This window comes from Meriones unguiculatus, chromosome 4 (assembly GCF_030254825.1).
Source record: "Meriones unguiculatus strain TT.TT164.6M chromosome 4, Bangor_MerUng_6.1, whole genome shotgun sequence".
Taxonomy (NCBI): Eukaryota; Metazoa; Chordata; class Mammalia; order Rodentia; family Muridae; genus Meriones; species Meriones unguiculatus.
This window is the reverse complement of record NC_083352.1, coordinates 24,972,958-24,990,666: the sequence shown is the minus strand read 5'-3', so window position 1 is coordinate 24,990,666 and position 17,709 is coordinate 24,972,958. Positions and strand designations below refer to the sequence as shown.

The 17,709-nt window shown below is 40.5% G+C and overlaps 2 protein-coding genes across 4 annotated transcripts in view; one reads left to right on the top strand and one right to left on the bottom strand.

Moving 5' to 3' along the window:
- The window catches only part of Purg (purine rich element binding protein G), a 31,209-nt gene extending 30,790 nt beyond the window's left edge, over positions 1-419 (bottom strand). For both annotated transcript variants that reach the window (XM_021627243.2, XM_021627241.2), the window contains exon 1: positions 292-419. The gene's annotated coding sequence lies outside the window, so the exon portion shown is untranslated. The remainder of the gene's footprint in view (positions 1-291) is intronic.
- Positions 420-853: 434 nt separating this feature from the next.
- Positions 854-17,709, top strand: part of Wrn (WRN RecQ like helicase) — a 124,958-nt gene continuing 108,102 nt past the window's right edge. Inside the window, exons 1-2 of one of the 2 annotated variants that reach the window (XM_060381595.1) lie at positions 854-1,037; positions 8,908-9,037. The gene's annotated coding sequence lies outside the window, so the exon portion shown is untranslated. The remainder of the gene's footprint in view (positions 1,038-8,907; positions 9,038-17,709) is intronic. The other variant, XM_060381596.1, reaches the window with a different exon arrangement.

The following is a 17,709-nucleotide window of genomic DNA, read 5'->3' as shown; positions in this document are numbered from 1 at the left end:
CTGCAAGTGACAAACAGACACACGGGGTGGGATGGGGGAGGGGTGTTGAGAACAATCGCAGACGCCCCTGGGTCCGCACTGCCCCCGCCGCCGCCGCCCGGTACCCTGACTCTGGCCCGGCTCTTGCGCTCCGGCCGAGGCCGGCTCCGCACCGCGCACGCAGCATCCCTCTGCCTCCCCGGGCCTCCCGTCCCGATTCCCGTACGCCGCCGGCCGCCCAGCTCGGGCTCGGCAGTCCTCTCCCCACCCCCGAGGTGTGTGTGGGGGGGTCCCCAGCCAGCCGACACTCACATCATCTCCGTCGTCACCGCCACCGATGCCCTTCACGACCACCGCCGCCGCCGCCGCCAGCTCTCGGCCCCTCCGCCGCCGCAGCCGCCGCCCCCCGCCTCCTTCCCCGCCGCCGCCGCCGCCGCGCGCTCTGCCCCGCGCCGGAGCAGCGGGGCAGGGGCATCGCCTGCGGCGCCCACCGCCGCCGCCGCGCCTCCTGCGGCCGCTGCCTGGATTCGGGTACCGGCCCGACGCCGCGGGGAGGGCGGGAGGGAGGCGGGGAGCTGCCGGAGGGGCCGGGCTGCGGACCCCGCCTCCCCAGCCACTCTAGCGGAAAGAGGGGGGCTCGGGCTCTGCCTCCCGGGCGCGCCCTGACGGCAGCCAGCGCGCGGGGACCCGGCGTGCGTGAGAGCCGGCCGGAGAGGTGGCGGGAGCGTTGTGACTTCCCGCGGCTCGCCCGCACCTGCGTTGAGACTACATTTCCCAGCGTGCCCAGCGGCCGTTGGGTTGATTGGAGCAGGCGCGCTGCGCCGGCCAACAGGGATGGCTGCGGTGGGAGGGCGGCGGAGCTCTGAGAGGTTGGGCGGGGCCGCGGGCGGAGTGCGGGGAAGGGCAGTCTCCAGAGCAGAAGAGCGCCTAGGCGCCAGTTGGGGTGCAGTTAGTAAATGTGGGGCCTCGCCCGGTGCCTGGGTCGTGGGCTTTTGTCCTCAGCCCTCCATAGGTCATCCTGCTGAAGGAGAAGACCCGTTGATCTGGCTCTTCTCAGGGTAACGTGTCTTCCCCGCTTTTGCTTCTCACCTCTGCATACCCTGGGCGATTGCTATGCATCTTGGCCCCCTGGCCCTCTGGCCCGCTGGGCAGACCCCTGGGTTTGTGTTGGGGAGATTCCTGGAAAGGAAGCCTGCCTCCTTTCTCCTTCAGCTCCCAGCGAAAGGGGCCTCGGAGCCACAGGCCTCCTCTGAGCCCGTCAGTTAGCATAGTTTCCCGCCTCTTCCGCCTCCAGCTGCTGTTTCTCGGGCTCTTACAGTCATGCTTTCCGCTTTCCAGGATTGCGCAAACTGTATTGGGTCTTTTAAGTTCAAGTCGTGCTTTGGGCTTTTTATCTTGTTGAATGGGAGTTGTTCTCCGATACGCGAGATGTGTAAAAACCTGGAGAGCAGTAAAATCTTGAGGATGCTAACTCAGAGTTCCCGAATTATAGTCATTTAGGCTTTGTTTTTTTTTTTTTTTTTTTTTTTTGCTACAGTCCTTCGCACTTTTATCCCAGGCTGCCCTCGAACTCAAGACAGTGCTGCCTCCCCTGTGGTGTCCTCCTGACCACATTGAATACTAGTGGCCCCCACGCCCCACCCCAGGTCTGCTCTTCCCTTGAGCGTGGAACTCCTGACTGCTCACCTGCTGGAAACAGCGCCCTACTGTTGAATGGCATCCCAGCTCTGTGCGAATTCAGCACAGAGATAACAAAATGAGTAAAACAGAGAGAAAAATTTACTCTTTTTGAGCCTAAATTTTAGCGGAAATGACACGCAAAATGTCTAGTGCAATATGTCCAAGTGAAAATGAAAGAGAGACTAGAGCCAATGGGGACTGGGAGCTCTCATTTTCCAATAGGTCCTCACTGTGAAGGAAGTGAGAGATCATCTTGTGGCTGTCCCGAGGGAAAAAAGTGCAAACTGCTTGAAGGAGGCTGCTTATAGTTAAGGACAACGTAGAAGGCAGAGGAAAGGGGCCTGCTCATACAGACCAGAGACGATTTGTTGACTGTTGGAAATTTGGTGTGTCATTCTGAAGGGTTGGGAAGCTGTTGGCGAGTTGTCAGGAAAACACACACACACACACACACACACACTATAATTTGCCATCTTAATAGTTTTCAGTACAATTCAGTGATATTAAATTATAGTCTTCATGTGCAAATGTCGCCATGATCTATTTCTGCAGTGTTTTTGTTGTTGATCTGGGTTCTTGTTTGTTTTCGGATGCTGGGCACTGCCCATGCTAAATACCTACTCTTTACACCCTACCCCTGTTTCCAGAAATTTCATCCTAAGCAGGAACCCTATAACCATAAAGCATTAACACCATTGCCTCCTCTTCTCAGGTCCCAGTAATTTGTAATATATTACCTTTCTTATGAAATCCATCCATTTTAGATAATTTATGTAAATAAAACCATAAATATTTGCTTCTTTGATCTGACAGATGTGGCTCAATGTGTTTTCAAGGTCCATCTGTGTGGGTCATGGTGAGGCAGAGGCAGGTGGATCACTGTGAGTTTGAGGCCAGCCTGGTCTACAGAGTAAGTTCCAAGACTACACAGAGAAACCCTGTCTTAACAACAACAACAAAACCAAACCAAACCAAACCAAAAGGTCCATCTATTCTGTGACTTATAGCTGAGTTTAATTACTATTTTAAGGCTGAATTATAGTTCATTATTTATGTAAATGTACCATATTTTGCTTATCCTTTCAAATATTGGTAGATTGTTTCTTTTGTCTATTGTACTACTGACTTGGATGTTGTTATGTGGGTATCTGTGTCCCTGTTTTAATATTTTTTTGATGATGTCTGTATATTGGAATGGGCTTTCTGGTTTTTAAGTAACGCCTGAACTTTTCTCACAGTGATATTGCACAAATGTCTCAGATTCCCCTTGTCCTTGTCAAATCTATTGCCCTACTTGTTCCTCCTGGAGGGTCACATGGAGAAGTATTTATTTTTGTTTTGGCTTGTATTTTTTTTAATGACTGATGTCATGAGCAGCTTTTCATGCATTTAATGGCTACTCCTATTTGGCCAAGTATGTATATTAGAGCCCTTTGTCTATTTTCAAGGTTGAGCTTCTTAAGTTGTTGAGTTGGCGGAGCTCTTCATTTGAGTATGAAACAGGCATCATATATATAATATGCAAATTATCTATCATGTTTTGTGTGTGTGTGTGTGTGTGTGTTTTTCTTTGTGGGGGATGTAGAGATAGGGTCTCAATATGTAGCTCAAATTGTCCTGGAACTGAAGATCCTCCTGCCTTTGCTTACCAAGTGCTGGGATTATGGGCATGCTTTACAATGCTGGACACTTTTTCTCTTTTTGATAATGTTGATTCCTGAAGTGTGAAATTTTGATGATGTTCAGTTTATTATCTTTATGTATTTGTACCCTTGTTAGCATATCTAAGAAATGTATTACCATATCTATGAATATTTCATCCATAGTCTCTTTTAATTTTACTTTTTTTTTTAGTTTTAGCTCTTATATTTGAGTTAATTTTTGTATTTGGTTTGAGTTAAAGGCTCAATTTTACTCTTTTACATGTGGGAATGTAGTTACAGCGAACACGTCTGTTTTATTTAAATGTGCTTGTTTAAATTTGTTTCTAGTTATTTATTAATATAAACTGTTGTAAATGGCATTGCTTTCTTTCAGATTATTCATTTTGGTATATAAAAACGGCTGGTATTTCTGTGTTGATTTTGTATTCTGTGACTTTGTTGAATGTCCTTGTTAGGTTTAGTAGCTCTCTTGTCAGTTCTGTAGGGTTTTTACATACAGGATTGTGCTACCTATGAAGATGGAAATAATTTTTACTTCTTTCTAGTTCAGATGCTGTATTAGTCTTGGTTCTCTAAGCCAGTGGCTCTCAACCTTCCTAATGCTGTGACCCTTCATACATTTCCTCATATTATGGTGAGCCCCAACATAAACTTGTTGTCATTGCTACTTCATAACACAACTTTGCTACTGCTATGAATCATAATGCATATCTGATTATGCAGATGGTCTTAGGTGACCCCCGTGAAAAGGTCATCCAAATCCCACATGGGTTGTGACCCACAGGTTGAGAACCACTGCTCTAGGGAACCAACAGAATAAATCTATATTAAACAAAGATTCATTAGATTGGCTTGTACATCATAGTCTGGGGATTTCAGCAATGACAGTCTTCTTACTGTAGAGGCTGAGCACTCTGTCGCTGTTCCATGCAGGAAACTGCATGTGTCAACAGCCCCAACCCAGTGCTGAAGGCCTGGATGATTCCCGGAGAGCTCTGCTCTTCAGTCTGTATCCGAAGCCTGATGAAGCTTTTGGTATCAATGAGGAAATATTACAGCAGCGATATCAGCAGCAACAGGATACATGAGCTTTCTGTGTAGATAACATTATCAACAGTAAATGGACTGACCAGCGAGACTTGAAGGCAGCAAAGCAAGAGGCAAAGCTAACTCCTAGATATTCCATTATCTGGCTACCACGGGAAGGTGCCGCCTGTAGTCAGGTTGGGTCTTCCTGCTTCAGATAACCTGATTAAGAACATACCTTATAGGTGTGTCCAGCGGCTTATCTCTTAGTTCATTCCAGATCACTGTCAAGTTGACAGCGAAGACTAACGGTCACAGATGCCCCTTAAAAGCAAATCATTTGTAGTTACTCTGTCTACAACTTTCAATACAATATTGAGTAGCACAGGTAAAAATGGATATCCTTAAGCAAAAAGTTGTTTTGTACTCAGTGGTGTTTTCTGTAGACTCATTATAAATGCTGTTTTTTTATGTTGAAAAAATTGCCTTTTGTTATTGTTTTATGCATTTTAATGAAAAACTGTTAATTTTTATCAAGTACATATTTTTTTGTGTAAGTTGAGATAAACGTAGTGTTTTTTCCTTTATATGTCTGATGTGAATTATTGGCCACTTTTCTTATGTTGAACCATCCTAGTATTCCTGGGGTTAAATCTCACTTGGCCATTTTATTTAATCCTTACATTTAAGCAGAGTCGCTGTGGCTATTGTTTTGAGTTGAGGCTATCCATCTGCTGTATGGGTTGAACAGGCATGGTGGTATTCATCTGCATTCCCAGTCCTTGGGCTGAGGCAGAGCATTGCAAAAAGTTCAAGGTTAATGAATAGCACATAGGGGATACTAGACTGGTCTGGGCTCCATAGCAAGAGACTGTCTCAATCAACAACAAAAACAAAAAAGAAAACCACCACCTCCCCACCTTCCCAAAGGTTTATGGATTGAACTAAGGCTGTCACCATGGAGGTGAAGACAGGGAGGAGGATTTACACAAAGTAGGAGAGCTGATGGTACAATTGCCAGTCTGAAGCTGAGGCCGAGGACAGATCTGTGTCCTCTTCTCTTCCCACTACTCTCCCCAGGATGTGCTGGCATGAACCCACGGCTTCACGTGTGCTGGGTAAATATTCTACCATTGAGGCTAGATCGCCAGTCCTGCCTGAATTTTAGCCAAATGTCTGGGTTCCTAATGCCAATTAATCCCAGCCAAAAAGCAAGAGTAGTCTGTGACCTAGTAACTGAATTTACCCCCATGGAAATAATGGCTAAAGATACTCAGGTACAAGAGGAAGTTCACTGAAAAATATCTATAGTGAAAAATTTGAGTAACCTGTTGTTAGGGAAGAATCAAGTCACAGTAGCTACAGAAAAGAACTTCAGACAGACTTTAAGAAATTAGAGCAGGGTGTGTTGTTAGGGCTCTGGATGCGGCTCAGTGGTGGAGCATGTGCCTAACATGTAGAAAGCCACAGATTTGATGCTCAGAACAGTCCAACAAAAGATGGTTGGAGAGTACTAATTGTTCCCTCTTATTAACAAGAACATTTTCAGTGGGAAATCCAGAGTCAAACTGACTTCAGCCCTAGCAGGTTATTTGTTGGTCTCTTATATGATGCTTCCTGAGGCAGCATGACCTTCAAATAGCTAGGCTTTGACTAGCTTTCTGACCTTGCTTTCTGACCTATGAAGCCATTTTTATGGCTGTTAACTTTATGTTTGAAAGATGGCAGCCTTTGTCAGCCTTGAATATACAGTTCTTCCTTCATATCTAGCCAGAAGCAAGTGTCCTTTCTCTCAGTATGGAAATAGAATCCTAAATATATTACTATTTGACTTCCTTAGAACCAGTAATTATAGTCAGAGGATGGTGGGCCAGAGAACTGAGACTTGGCTTATATTTCTTTCTTTTTTTTTTTTTTTAAAGATTTATTTATTATGTATATACTGTTCTGCCTGTATCTGTGCCTGCATGCCAGAAGACAGCACCAGATCTCATTATAGGTGGTTGTGAGCCACCATGTGGTTGCTGGGAATTGAACTCAGGACCTTTGGAAGAGCAGCCAATGTTCTTAACCTCTGAGCCATCTCTCCAGCCCCTGGCTTATATTTATCTGCCAACTGATTGTCATGAATAATTTCTGTTGGTCTTAGATTTTATCTTTGGTATTGCTGATGAGGTCAGTTCTAACCAGAAGGTTTTAGTGCTAATGCATTTAAGTTTAGGGAAGGCTAAATTTAGGAGAATAGAACACTATTAAGATTTACTGTACACAGTAGGTCTTTTACCTTCTTTCTTAGTGTGAATGCACGTATGTATTTACTTTTTGTAATGTTGGTACTGAGTCCAGACCCCATGTGAACTAGGCAGGCAGTCTCTTATCAAGGTCCCTAGTGTTGAGATAGCCAGCCTGTTTTCCCTCCTTTTATTCTTATTTACTTTTCTTAAAAAAACAAAAAAATCTTATGATATATTTGTTTTGGGGATATTTTAAAAAGATGTAAAGCAGTGTTTATTATTTATTTTCTGTTTCACATTTGCATATTTAACTGGCTATTCAGAAATAGCTAGTTTTTGTGTGTGTGTCTGTAATGAGTCACTTTTGCTCTTATACTATTTTCTAATCAGCATGATAGTATAATAATTACACAACACATTATGTTATGTCTGAGAAACTCAGAAGTGTTTTAACATATACAGGAATATGTATATGTGTTGTATATATGTTCATATACATATATATGTATATGTTACATATATGGTATGTGTTATAAATAATATAATATTATATAGCTATTATTTAAAACATATACAGTGTGATTATAATATATGATATATCTTATATATAATATATCACATATGCCACAACATTATATAATACATATCATATATAATACAGTATACAATTATATGCTATATATTACATTACCGCATATTATATCACATATAATATATATCATATAGTATATTATCATACTATGTATATATGTATGTATAGTATATATTATATGTAATATATGATATATGCAATATATGCAACACGATACATTAATGTATCATATAACATAACATGTTACATGTGTATATTATGTGTAATATAATATAATATAATATATGGCATATTATATATTATGTTATATATAATATAATACATATATACATGTATACTATACAATACATCCTATAAAACATATTTTATATATGTGTATATGTTATATATATGTGTATATATTATATGCAAACATGTATCATTTTTTATGAGACTTGAACATCTATTCACATTGCTTTCTGAGGTAGAAGTGGGGGAAGTGGAGGGTATGGAACCGGTACTTCCATACCCAGAGATAAGTGAATACAGAATTTCATGTTATATTACAATTAAATAGTAACTTTAATTGACAGCTTTCCCTGTCTCACCTACTATGTATCTTAGAGATCCCATTAATACACAAAGGTCTGTTTTATTCTTTTGTTCACTACTCAGTATTCCATGTTAGGGGCTTGCCGTCATTTGACTTTTAATTTGTCGTAGTAATTACTTTCAGTATTTTTGCTCTCATAAACCGTGTAATGAACATCGTTTGTTTTGGGGCAATGTGCTAGTAATTTCATGTGAATGTGTAAGTGCTAATCTGAAAGTTTGGAGGTTTAACATTTTGATGTTTCCTACAGAACATTTTTTTAAATGTTCTGGTGGGGCCAGTACTTTCTGTCCTGAAAATTGTCTATAAAATTAAACTTTTAAAAGTTTTGCCTATATTATATAACAAAGTTATAGCCAGTTTGGTTGGCTTCATTTATTGAATAACTTGTTCTTTCTTAAAGAGTGGAAATGCCTCCTTAGTTACATGTCAGTTTTCTATATTTATCTGGATCTATTTCTGTTCATGGTTTGTTTTTTTTACTGTATGCATGTAACGTACACAGCATAATGCTTTGAAGTACTGCATAGTGAAATGACTATTGTAGTTAAGGAGATGGACATCATGGCCTTCCATTGTACAAATTTTTTCTTTTGTAAGAACACTGACGTTTTTTAAAATCAAAATGTTATTATATGGTGCAGTATTACTAACTGTGGTTCTCAGTGCTGTATATTAGGTCCCTTGACCTATACAGCTCTAAGAATATACCCTTGGTCTAGGGAAATGGCTCAGTCTGTAAAATGCTTGCTGCCCACGTGTGAAAATGAGATTGATTTCCCAGAATTCACACAAGAGCCAGTCAAGATTCTGTGGTCTGTAATGCCAGTTCTCTAATGGGGCTGGAAGAGGGCAGTCCAGCAGCTCCCAGACCAACTAGCCTGGTGTGTGAAGGGGTGGATAGTGAGGAGTATTCCATGTTAGGGAATACTCCATGCATGGAGCCTTTTATTTCTCTCCACCCTGGTTTGTTTTTTTTTTTTTTCTTTTTGCCTGGAGTTGACCTTGTCCATCCATCCTCTGATGGGTACTCAGTTAGTTTTCTATTTGGCTGTTGTGGATGAACCGCCAGGAACTTGGGAGCAGGTGGAGCAGGTGTATGTCTAGGGTGCTGATTTCATTTCTTTCTGGTGTGTCCAGCAGGGAGATCGCAGAATGGTAAGAGGATGCCCCATACTCTTCAGTGCCGCTCACTGAAGAGACTGTTGACCTTTCCTTCCAGTCTGGCAGTGCTGACTTTCAGCTTAATGCAGAGCTTTCTAGCCCAAAGGTAAACACTAGTCTCATGTAGTTATCATTTCCTGACATTGCTGCTCAACTATTTTGTTTTATTTATTTCTTTATTTTTTTAAGTTTTGAACTATTTCTCCAGTGCTGTGGTTGTGCTCAGCGTTATCCTCATCCCATGGCTTGAGAGAAGGCTGCAGTATATATATACAAAGCCCAGGCTGGCCTTGAAGTCTTGATCCTCCTCTTTTTGCATTTTGAGTGCTGGGTTACAGCATCTTCCAGCACATTCATTAGAACTTGCTCTTTTGAAGGTTCAGAATTTACTACTGTAGTCTTTGTGGTTGTTTATTTAAGGTAAGGGGTTAAAGAAAAGATTCTGCAACATAATTTTATTTTTAGTTATATATATGGATTAATTAGAGTGTTATTACAGAAAACGATATAGACCTAAAAGGTAAGGAAATATTTTTTATTTTTACTTGTTAGTTTGTGTGCATGTATGTATTTTTATGTGCCTGTGGGTGTAAAGGCCAGAGATTGATATTGGATATTGATCCTTGATCACGTTTCACCTTATTTTTTTGAGACTGGGTATCTCACTGTACCTTGAGCTCACTGGCTGGATGGGCCAACTGGCAGGGGAGGGAGTCTCTGGTCCCTGCATCGCCAGCATCTGCTTATAGATGTGTGCTCCCTTGTCGGTTTCTCTTTCTTTGTTTCTCTCTTGTTTCTTTGTTTGTTTCTTTCTTTCTTTCTTTTTCTCTTTTCTTTTTTTTTCTTGGTCAAGCAACTTTAATAACCTTCATGGTCAGCTGTAGAGATGTGATTCCAAAGGAAGCACTGCACCATCCTGTACATGCCGGAACTGGGCTCCACTGTTGTCACTTGTAGGGTGTGGAAGGTGGGACCCATTCGTGAATCTTTCGCGTGGTGGAAAAAGGAACATATTGCTCTGGAGTGCCACTCACGTTGAATTTATGGTTTGTCCAGATGAATTTCCGAGCAGACGGTGGTTTTGTTGTTAGAGGGTCATTAGTCATGCAGTGAAGCCATTGGTGCCTTACCTTCCAGTGACTTCCAAAGGACTTTAGATAAAAAGTGAATTGCTTACAGTGTTCTGGGACATAGTTATTCGTCCATTTCTTCTCACCTTCCCCTCACTCCATCCTCCCGCCAAACTGGACTTTTTGCATTCAGGAGGCACCATGCTTCCTTTGAATCCCAGAATGTGTTTTTGCCATTCATTTCAGTGGTGTACATGACCCATCCGTAACGGCCAAAAAATTGCTGTTGTCAGATATAGGGTTGATGAAGATCCTTTCCCAATCTGTAGGTTGTCGTTTTGTTCTGACAACAGTGTCTTTTCCTTTACAGAAACTTCTCAGTGTCATGAGGTCCCATTTATTGATTGTTGCTCTTAGAGCCTTTGCTGTTGATGTTCTGTTCAGGAAGTTGTCTCCTGTGCCAATGAGTTCTAGGGTCTTCCCCACTTTTTCTTCTAACCAATTTAAGAGTATTTGGTTTTATTTTGGGATCTAGAAAAGATCATTCTGAGTGAGGTATCCCAGAAGCAGAAAGACACACATGGTATATACTCACTTATTTATATCTATAAGATATGATTAACATAATACACCTAAAGAAGATAAACAAGAAAGAGGATCTGGGGTAAGAGGATCAATCCTCACTTAGAAATCAAATGGGATGGGCATTGAATGTAGGAGAAAACAAGTAACAGGACAGGAGCCTACCACAGAGGGCCTCTGAAAGACTACCTAGCAGTGTATCAAAGCAGATGTGGAGACTCGTAACCAAACCTTTGCCAGAGTGCAGGGAATCATATGAAAGAAGGGGGAGAGGACAGGAGCTCCACAAGGACCAAATTTATCTGGGCACAGGGGTCTTATATGAGACTGTTCCTTCAACCAAGGACCATGTATGGATATAACCTAGAACCTCTGCTCAGACGTAGCCCTTGGTAGCTCAGTAACCAAGTGGGTACCCTAGTAAGGGGAACAGGGGCTATTCCTGACATGAACTCAATGGTGGGCTCTTTGACATCCCCACCTCCCAAGGGAGGAGCAGCCCTGCTAGGCCACAGAGGAGGACATTGCAGCCAGTTCTGAAGATACCTGATAAACTAGGGTCAGATGAAAGGGGAGGAGGTCCTCTCCCCATCAGTGGACTTGGAAAGGGGCAAGGAGGAGATGAGGGAGGGAAGGTGGGATTGGGAGGGAATGAGGGATAGGGATACAGCTGGGATACAGAGTTAATAAAATGTAACTAATAATAAAAATAAATAAATAAAATGAAAAAAAAGAAGTTATCACTTTAGTTCATTTTCTTAAAAGAGAAGATTATTCATATTAGAAATATTCTTAGAAATTTCAAGAACTCCCCATGTGTTTGTTTGGACTTGAATCTTGTATTTTGTTCTTAAACCAAACACAGGGTATGGCTGTGATCTTAGGCCTGAGATCCTGAGTCTTTGTGGCAAGGGGAATGAGGCTTACTTATAGGCCAATTGGGTTCACTATAGGAGCTGGCTTAGTAGGTAACTGTTCATTAGCTGAATTAAATTTATTAGTGTGATAAAGAGACTTGAGTGCAGATGGCACTGTCTAGGCAACCGTGAATGCCCACTTAAAAGTGAGTCCCATAAAATTTCATCTCAGGCTTTATGAAGGAAGGGTAATAAATATAAGAAGAAAAGTAGACACCTAAGCAAGTTTTAAATGGACTTACTTGAAAACTTTCTCTGATGTTTCCCAGTTTATCATGGTTGACTTTCAGCTGACTTGCTAAAACTACTTACAGAACAGAGGAAATTCATTAAAAATAATGAATTATTTAGTTGGACAGGGAAATTCAGTTATAAAGCATTTCTCTGTGCCATGGATTCAGCTCAGGTCAAGCCATCTTCCTGTTTTATGAGCAGAGTGACTCCTTACCATGACACAGCAGGGGGGAGGGTTAAAAGAATGGCTTTTCCTTTTTCTCTGTTGCTAGCCTTATAATCTCATTGTCTTCTATTTAACTGATTATATTTGTACCTTATTTCACTTGACATTTATTAACAGATTTTTGTCTTATATATTATTTGACAGTTCAAAAAATTTATTAGGTACCTAAAAGAAATAAGCATCTCGAAAACCATCTTATTTCTACTCAGAATTGCTTTGACTTATTGTGGTTGAGTGCTAATAGGTGGTTTTATTAGGTTTGCCTTTTTTTTTTTCTTTTTTAATTTGGGCTCTTTGGAGGGAAATTAAGACTAGCAAAATCTGTGATAGGTTAGTGAGTCTTAGAAATCTATTTAATTAAGCAATTAAATCGATTTAATGAGAACTTTGTTATAGATTTCTTGGTTACCCTGTTTTCCTCATTCCCTTTTCATTTCTATTTATATATTTTAAAAATAATCTATAGGTTATATATATATATACATATATATGCATGCTAGATGCTGGTTTGTATAGCCAGTGTGTACAATCACATTTTTGAAAATATGTATATATAACGGATTGAAGGAGGTCAGGATGAGATTTTTTTTTATAACTTTAATTTTAGTTATTTATATTTTATAGGTGAGTGTTTTGCATGTACACTTGCATGCCAGAAGAGGGCCTCAGATCATGTTATAGATGGCTTTGAGCCACCATGTGGGTGCTGGGAACTGAACTCAGGACCTCTGGAAGAGCAGCCACTAGTCTTAACCACTGAGCCATCTCTCCTGCCCCAAATCATATATTTTTGTTTTTATTTTTAAAATCAGAATATAATCTGTTAGATACCATTAAGACATATTTGAGTAAAGCAGTTTTTGTGGTTCTCTTGCCTTTCATCTCTTCCATCCCTCTTTCTGCCCTGCTTTCCTCCCTCCAGACTCTTCTCCTTCATTCCCTGTAAGTCCTTTTATCTGCTTTTCATCCTTCCTTATCACTTACTATTACCCTCCCATGGTCTCCTCTCTCGATTTTTAGACTTTACCCACACTTACATCTGTGTACAGATGTGTATGTATTTATTTGTATGTAGGGAGAATATTTGGCTTTTTTTCTTCTTGAGTTTGAGTCATCTAACTTAATATATTTTCCAGATCCGTCTATTTTTCCTGCAAAATTTCATGATTTCAGTTTTCTTCAGTAAACCAAACAATGTAAAAAGGGGGCTAGATTTGAAATACATGTTTATGGTTGTACCTGCACATGAGTGGAGACCAGGCTCAATGGCTTGGGATTTGCTGATTAGCCTAGCCTGGGCTGACTGGCCACCAAGATCCGGGGATCCTCCTGTCAGTGCTACTACACAAGTCTATTTATTTATTTACACATGTTTCATTGCAAGTTGCTTTGCAGTAAAAAGAAGATAATGGTACTGGTGAAATCCAGGTTGTCTAATGAAAATCGGGACCCATGGTAACCAAACTGGATGGCTGAAGCCTTTAAGTCGCTTTGCTCTTACAAGTTTTCTATGCTATGTTCTCTTTACTGTTGCTTACTCAGACTTATAATCTCCCAGTCACTGAAATTCCTTTCTGTATTCCTTTTAGTGTGTACAAACAATTGGATGAGCTCATAAAAATGATTTAGGTTATATTTGGAAACTTCCCAAATATAGTTTGTGTGTAGTTACATAGAAAGAGAATAGTTGCATATTGAAACTCAGTACTTCTGACTCAGTAGATAAAAATGAAGTATTTGGTAAATCTTATTTTCACTATTCAGTCTATAAGCACTTTGTGGTTAACTGTTGATGGAAAAAATTTATTTGGTATCTCTATATGTATCCATATTGTTTTTGTCATTTTTACTACCATATATTAATTGTGCATGATAATAGGCTTCAATAGGATTTGTAGTAGTTATTAATCAATTAATACATGTATTTCACACATGTTTTATAATGTTTTTTGGCCATCCATCACCATTGCCTTTTATTGTCACCCTTCTACTGGTCTTCTTTCTCATCCCAAATAGTCCTTTTTATTTTCATATCTCTTTCTCTTCTCGATTCTGCATGTAAGAAAAAACACAATATTTGTCTTTTCTAAGCTTAATGCCATTATACCTGTTCTATCTATTTTCCTGCAAATGACATGATTTTTTTTAATGGTTGAATTAGACTATGTTATGTGTATGTAGACCCCTGTGTTGGTTAGTTTTTTGTTATTTGTTTTGATAGAGGGTCTCATTATGTAACCTTGGGCCAGCCCAAATCACTGTATAGACCAGGCTGCCATTGAACTAACCTGCTTCTGCCTCCTAAGTGCTGAGATTAAAGGTGTACTCCACCACACCCAGCCTAAAATTTATTTGCATATTATGTGCCTGCTGGATACCCAGGCACATCAGAAGAGGATGTTGGATCTTTTAGAATTGGAGTTAAAGATAATTGTGAAACCAGCATGTAGATGCTAGGAACTGAATCCAGGTCCTCAGCAAGAGCAGCAAGTGACCTTAACTGCTGAGCCTTTAATTGCTCTGGCTCTAAGTTTTTGTCAACTTGACACAAACTCTATTTATCTGGGAAAGGGGAACCTTAGCTGAGGAATCATTCCTGTCAGATTGGCCTAAGCAAGCAGAGTACTGAACTTTGCAGTGGCAAAGAAGGACTCAGCCCTCTCCAGCAGTGAAGCATTCTGTGGGAGACAAGAGGCTGGCAAAAGCTATAGGACCTGGGCCTGGAGCTCTTAGCCCCACCCTACAATAAAACATATGTCGAAGTGAGGCAGCTTTGGAGATCAAGCAATCCACCGCTACAGCCTGGGTGGGTCTTTGAGTTCTCAGCCTCCACTGTAATCTGCAGGCAGTGTGATTTGCACTTTGCCAAAGAGGGCAGGGCCTCTATCCACTGAGCTCTCTGTCGCCTTAGCTCCCTGCTGCTTAAACAAAGTGGGTCTAGTCCATGTCTGATTCCTCCCTTTCCACGGCTGCTTCTCGCATTCATTTCCTACCCAGACATTGTGGGCTCTTTGACTAGTGAATACTCCGTGTTTTGAGGACCGAAGAGTAGCTCATTCTCGCATAGCAGGATGCTACTTGCCCCTCAAGAGACACTTGGCTGCAGAACACTGAGGTATGGGGGCAATCAATGAAGTTCTTCTCCAGGGTTAGTCTGCCACATACTGGTCTCTGTCAGACCCACATCCCCTTGCTCGGTTTAGGGCTTGCACGTGCTGTGGGTTCTCCTGTGGCAAGGAAGGCAAGTCTTCTGTCTCTGGGGCAGCTTGCCTTACTTTGTGGATATATATATCTTTGGTTTCCTAGCTACTTTGCCTCCCAGGAAGCTGAGGTTGGCTATGGATTGCTTTCTACTTTTCTCTGCACGACCTTCCTGCTTCTCTCTGCTTTTTCTCTATTCTTGACACCTCTCTTGATTCCCAGTGCCCCTCTTCCTTTCCTTGAAACAGTCTGTCTTCTGTTACCCTGACCCTTCCCACTCTCAGAATTACATAAAGGTAGTATCTAATTTGCCTGGAACAGACCCACAGAACTTACCTGAAATTCTGTACTCAGAATCTCAGTCCTTCTAAGGTATCCCATTGGACTACATGACATGAGGTAGAAGAACAGTGAAAGAGCATCAGTACTCATTGGCATTCCAGTTCAAGATGGGCAAGGTAGGATGTGCCTTTAAGTGCAGAACTTGGGAAGCTGAGGCTGGAAAGACAGTCATGAGTTTGAAGCCAGCCTGGGTTTACAGAGTAAGACACTGTCTCAAAAGTAAATAGAACAAAAACAAAATAAAATACACAAACCCGAAACAGAACCACAACCGAACTCAAGCAAAACTATAGTTTAAAAAATCTGATGAAATTTTTATTGGTATTTATCTTATTAGCAGTGAGGTCAATGAAACTAGCAATGTGTGGGCTGGTTTTATTAGGGTGTTTGGCTAACCTGTACTCTCCCAGGCCAGTTTCCAGCTCTGAAAACAAAACCCAATATAAAAACCCATCAGCTCCTAGAAAAAACGCATCAGCTCCTAGAATTATGAGATACAATAAGGTAAGTAATATAATAACAGGAATATAATTTTAGTTTACACACAAGGAAATGAGAGTTTAGCAAAACAGTGGCTTGCTCAAGGTTACATTAATACTATGTGATTGTAGTCCATACTATGTCAAAGCGTAACTTTCTAACAGATTCTTACATGTGTATATATATACACATATATATATGTAATAAACACATTGTGTATATTCAGTTCATTAATGAGAACCAACATGATGAAATTGTTTCAAAAAGCATCCGAGAGCTATAGAGATGGTAGAAAGCAATGTAGAATGGGATGAGTGTGTTAGGTCCCTACGCTTTTAGGTTGTTATTTATGTGGGCAGAATTCTGTAACGCTTTTACTAGACAACAATTTAGAGGCTAACATGTACCATCGTAGACTGAGGTATTAAATTGTGAGGAAATGGTCAAAGTGTATTTCATAATGAAATAATCTTTATATGAAATTGCTCCTATGTGACACTGAAGAGCCTGCCTTGCTCAATCTTTTCAGTTTTGGATTCCTTTTCTTGACACAGACCAATATCAGAGCCAGACTCCTTTCCACTCTCCCTTCTTGCTTCTCTACATTCTACTCTTCAATACTCAAGCAGTCTTTGGCAATGCCAGCTAGTCTTTTTTGGTAAAGAGTGTTGGTTAGAATGACTTCTTTTTCAGAACCACTGTAAACTTATTGGCTATAGTACAATTTTCGTAAAGGTCTATAGTGAGAAATTAAAATTATAGCATAAATATACAACTTATTTTTCCTAAAATTTTGTTAGCAAATTTCAGAGTAATTTTAAACATTTTTACATTTTTATTAAGAAATGAGTACACACTTGACTAAAATAAAATCAAACCATTTTAGGTAGTTATTGAAAGAATTTTGAAATAATTATTGAAATGATTTTCACATTAAGCAGTATAACTGCTTGTCAGTTAATTGTTGAATGATTATATATTATGTTATTAATATTTTTTAGTAACAACTTTATATTCTAAATGATTATATTGGCCGTTTAACTTACTTAAGTTTCTTTCTTTTTTTCTTTCTTTCTTTCTTTCTTTCTTGATGCTTTTAGAAAAGATTGGGATACCTTATTTAGTTTAACCCTCAAGCAATGAGGCAAGGCAATTGCCATGGTAACAGTAGGTATTCATTTCCTTACCCTAGCTAAAGGTTTTAGGAACAAAGAAATCTCAGCTCATCCATTGAAACCCACCTTTCTCTGGAGACTGGTATTAAGTGTCTGTTCCCTAGAAGATAGCTCAGTTCTAAATGGAGAAAACTTGCCCTTGAGCTGAATCCCTTTGTTATAGGGTGGGCTCGAGTATAGTGATTAAAAAGCTACCCCTTCTTAACTAATTTGGAATGTGGTCTTAACTTTCTTTTTACAGTTTATATTGAGAATTTCATAGCACGTCTAATGTGTTTTGATCTAATCTACCCTCTATTCTCCCTCCAAATCTTACCCTTCCTCATTTCCCCACCCAATTTCTTGTGTGTGTGTGTGTGTGTGTGTGTGTGTGTGTATGTGTGTGTTTTCTTTTTTAAACACACTGAGTTTTCCTAGTGCTGCCTGTGTATGCTTGGATCACCTAAGATACCTAGCTTGTCAGGAACTGGGACCTGAAGAAGACTTACTCTTGTTTCCCTAGTAGCTATCAATGGCCAATAAGCCTTTTAGCTGTGGGTGGGATTTCATAA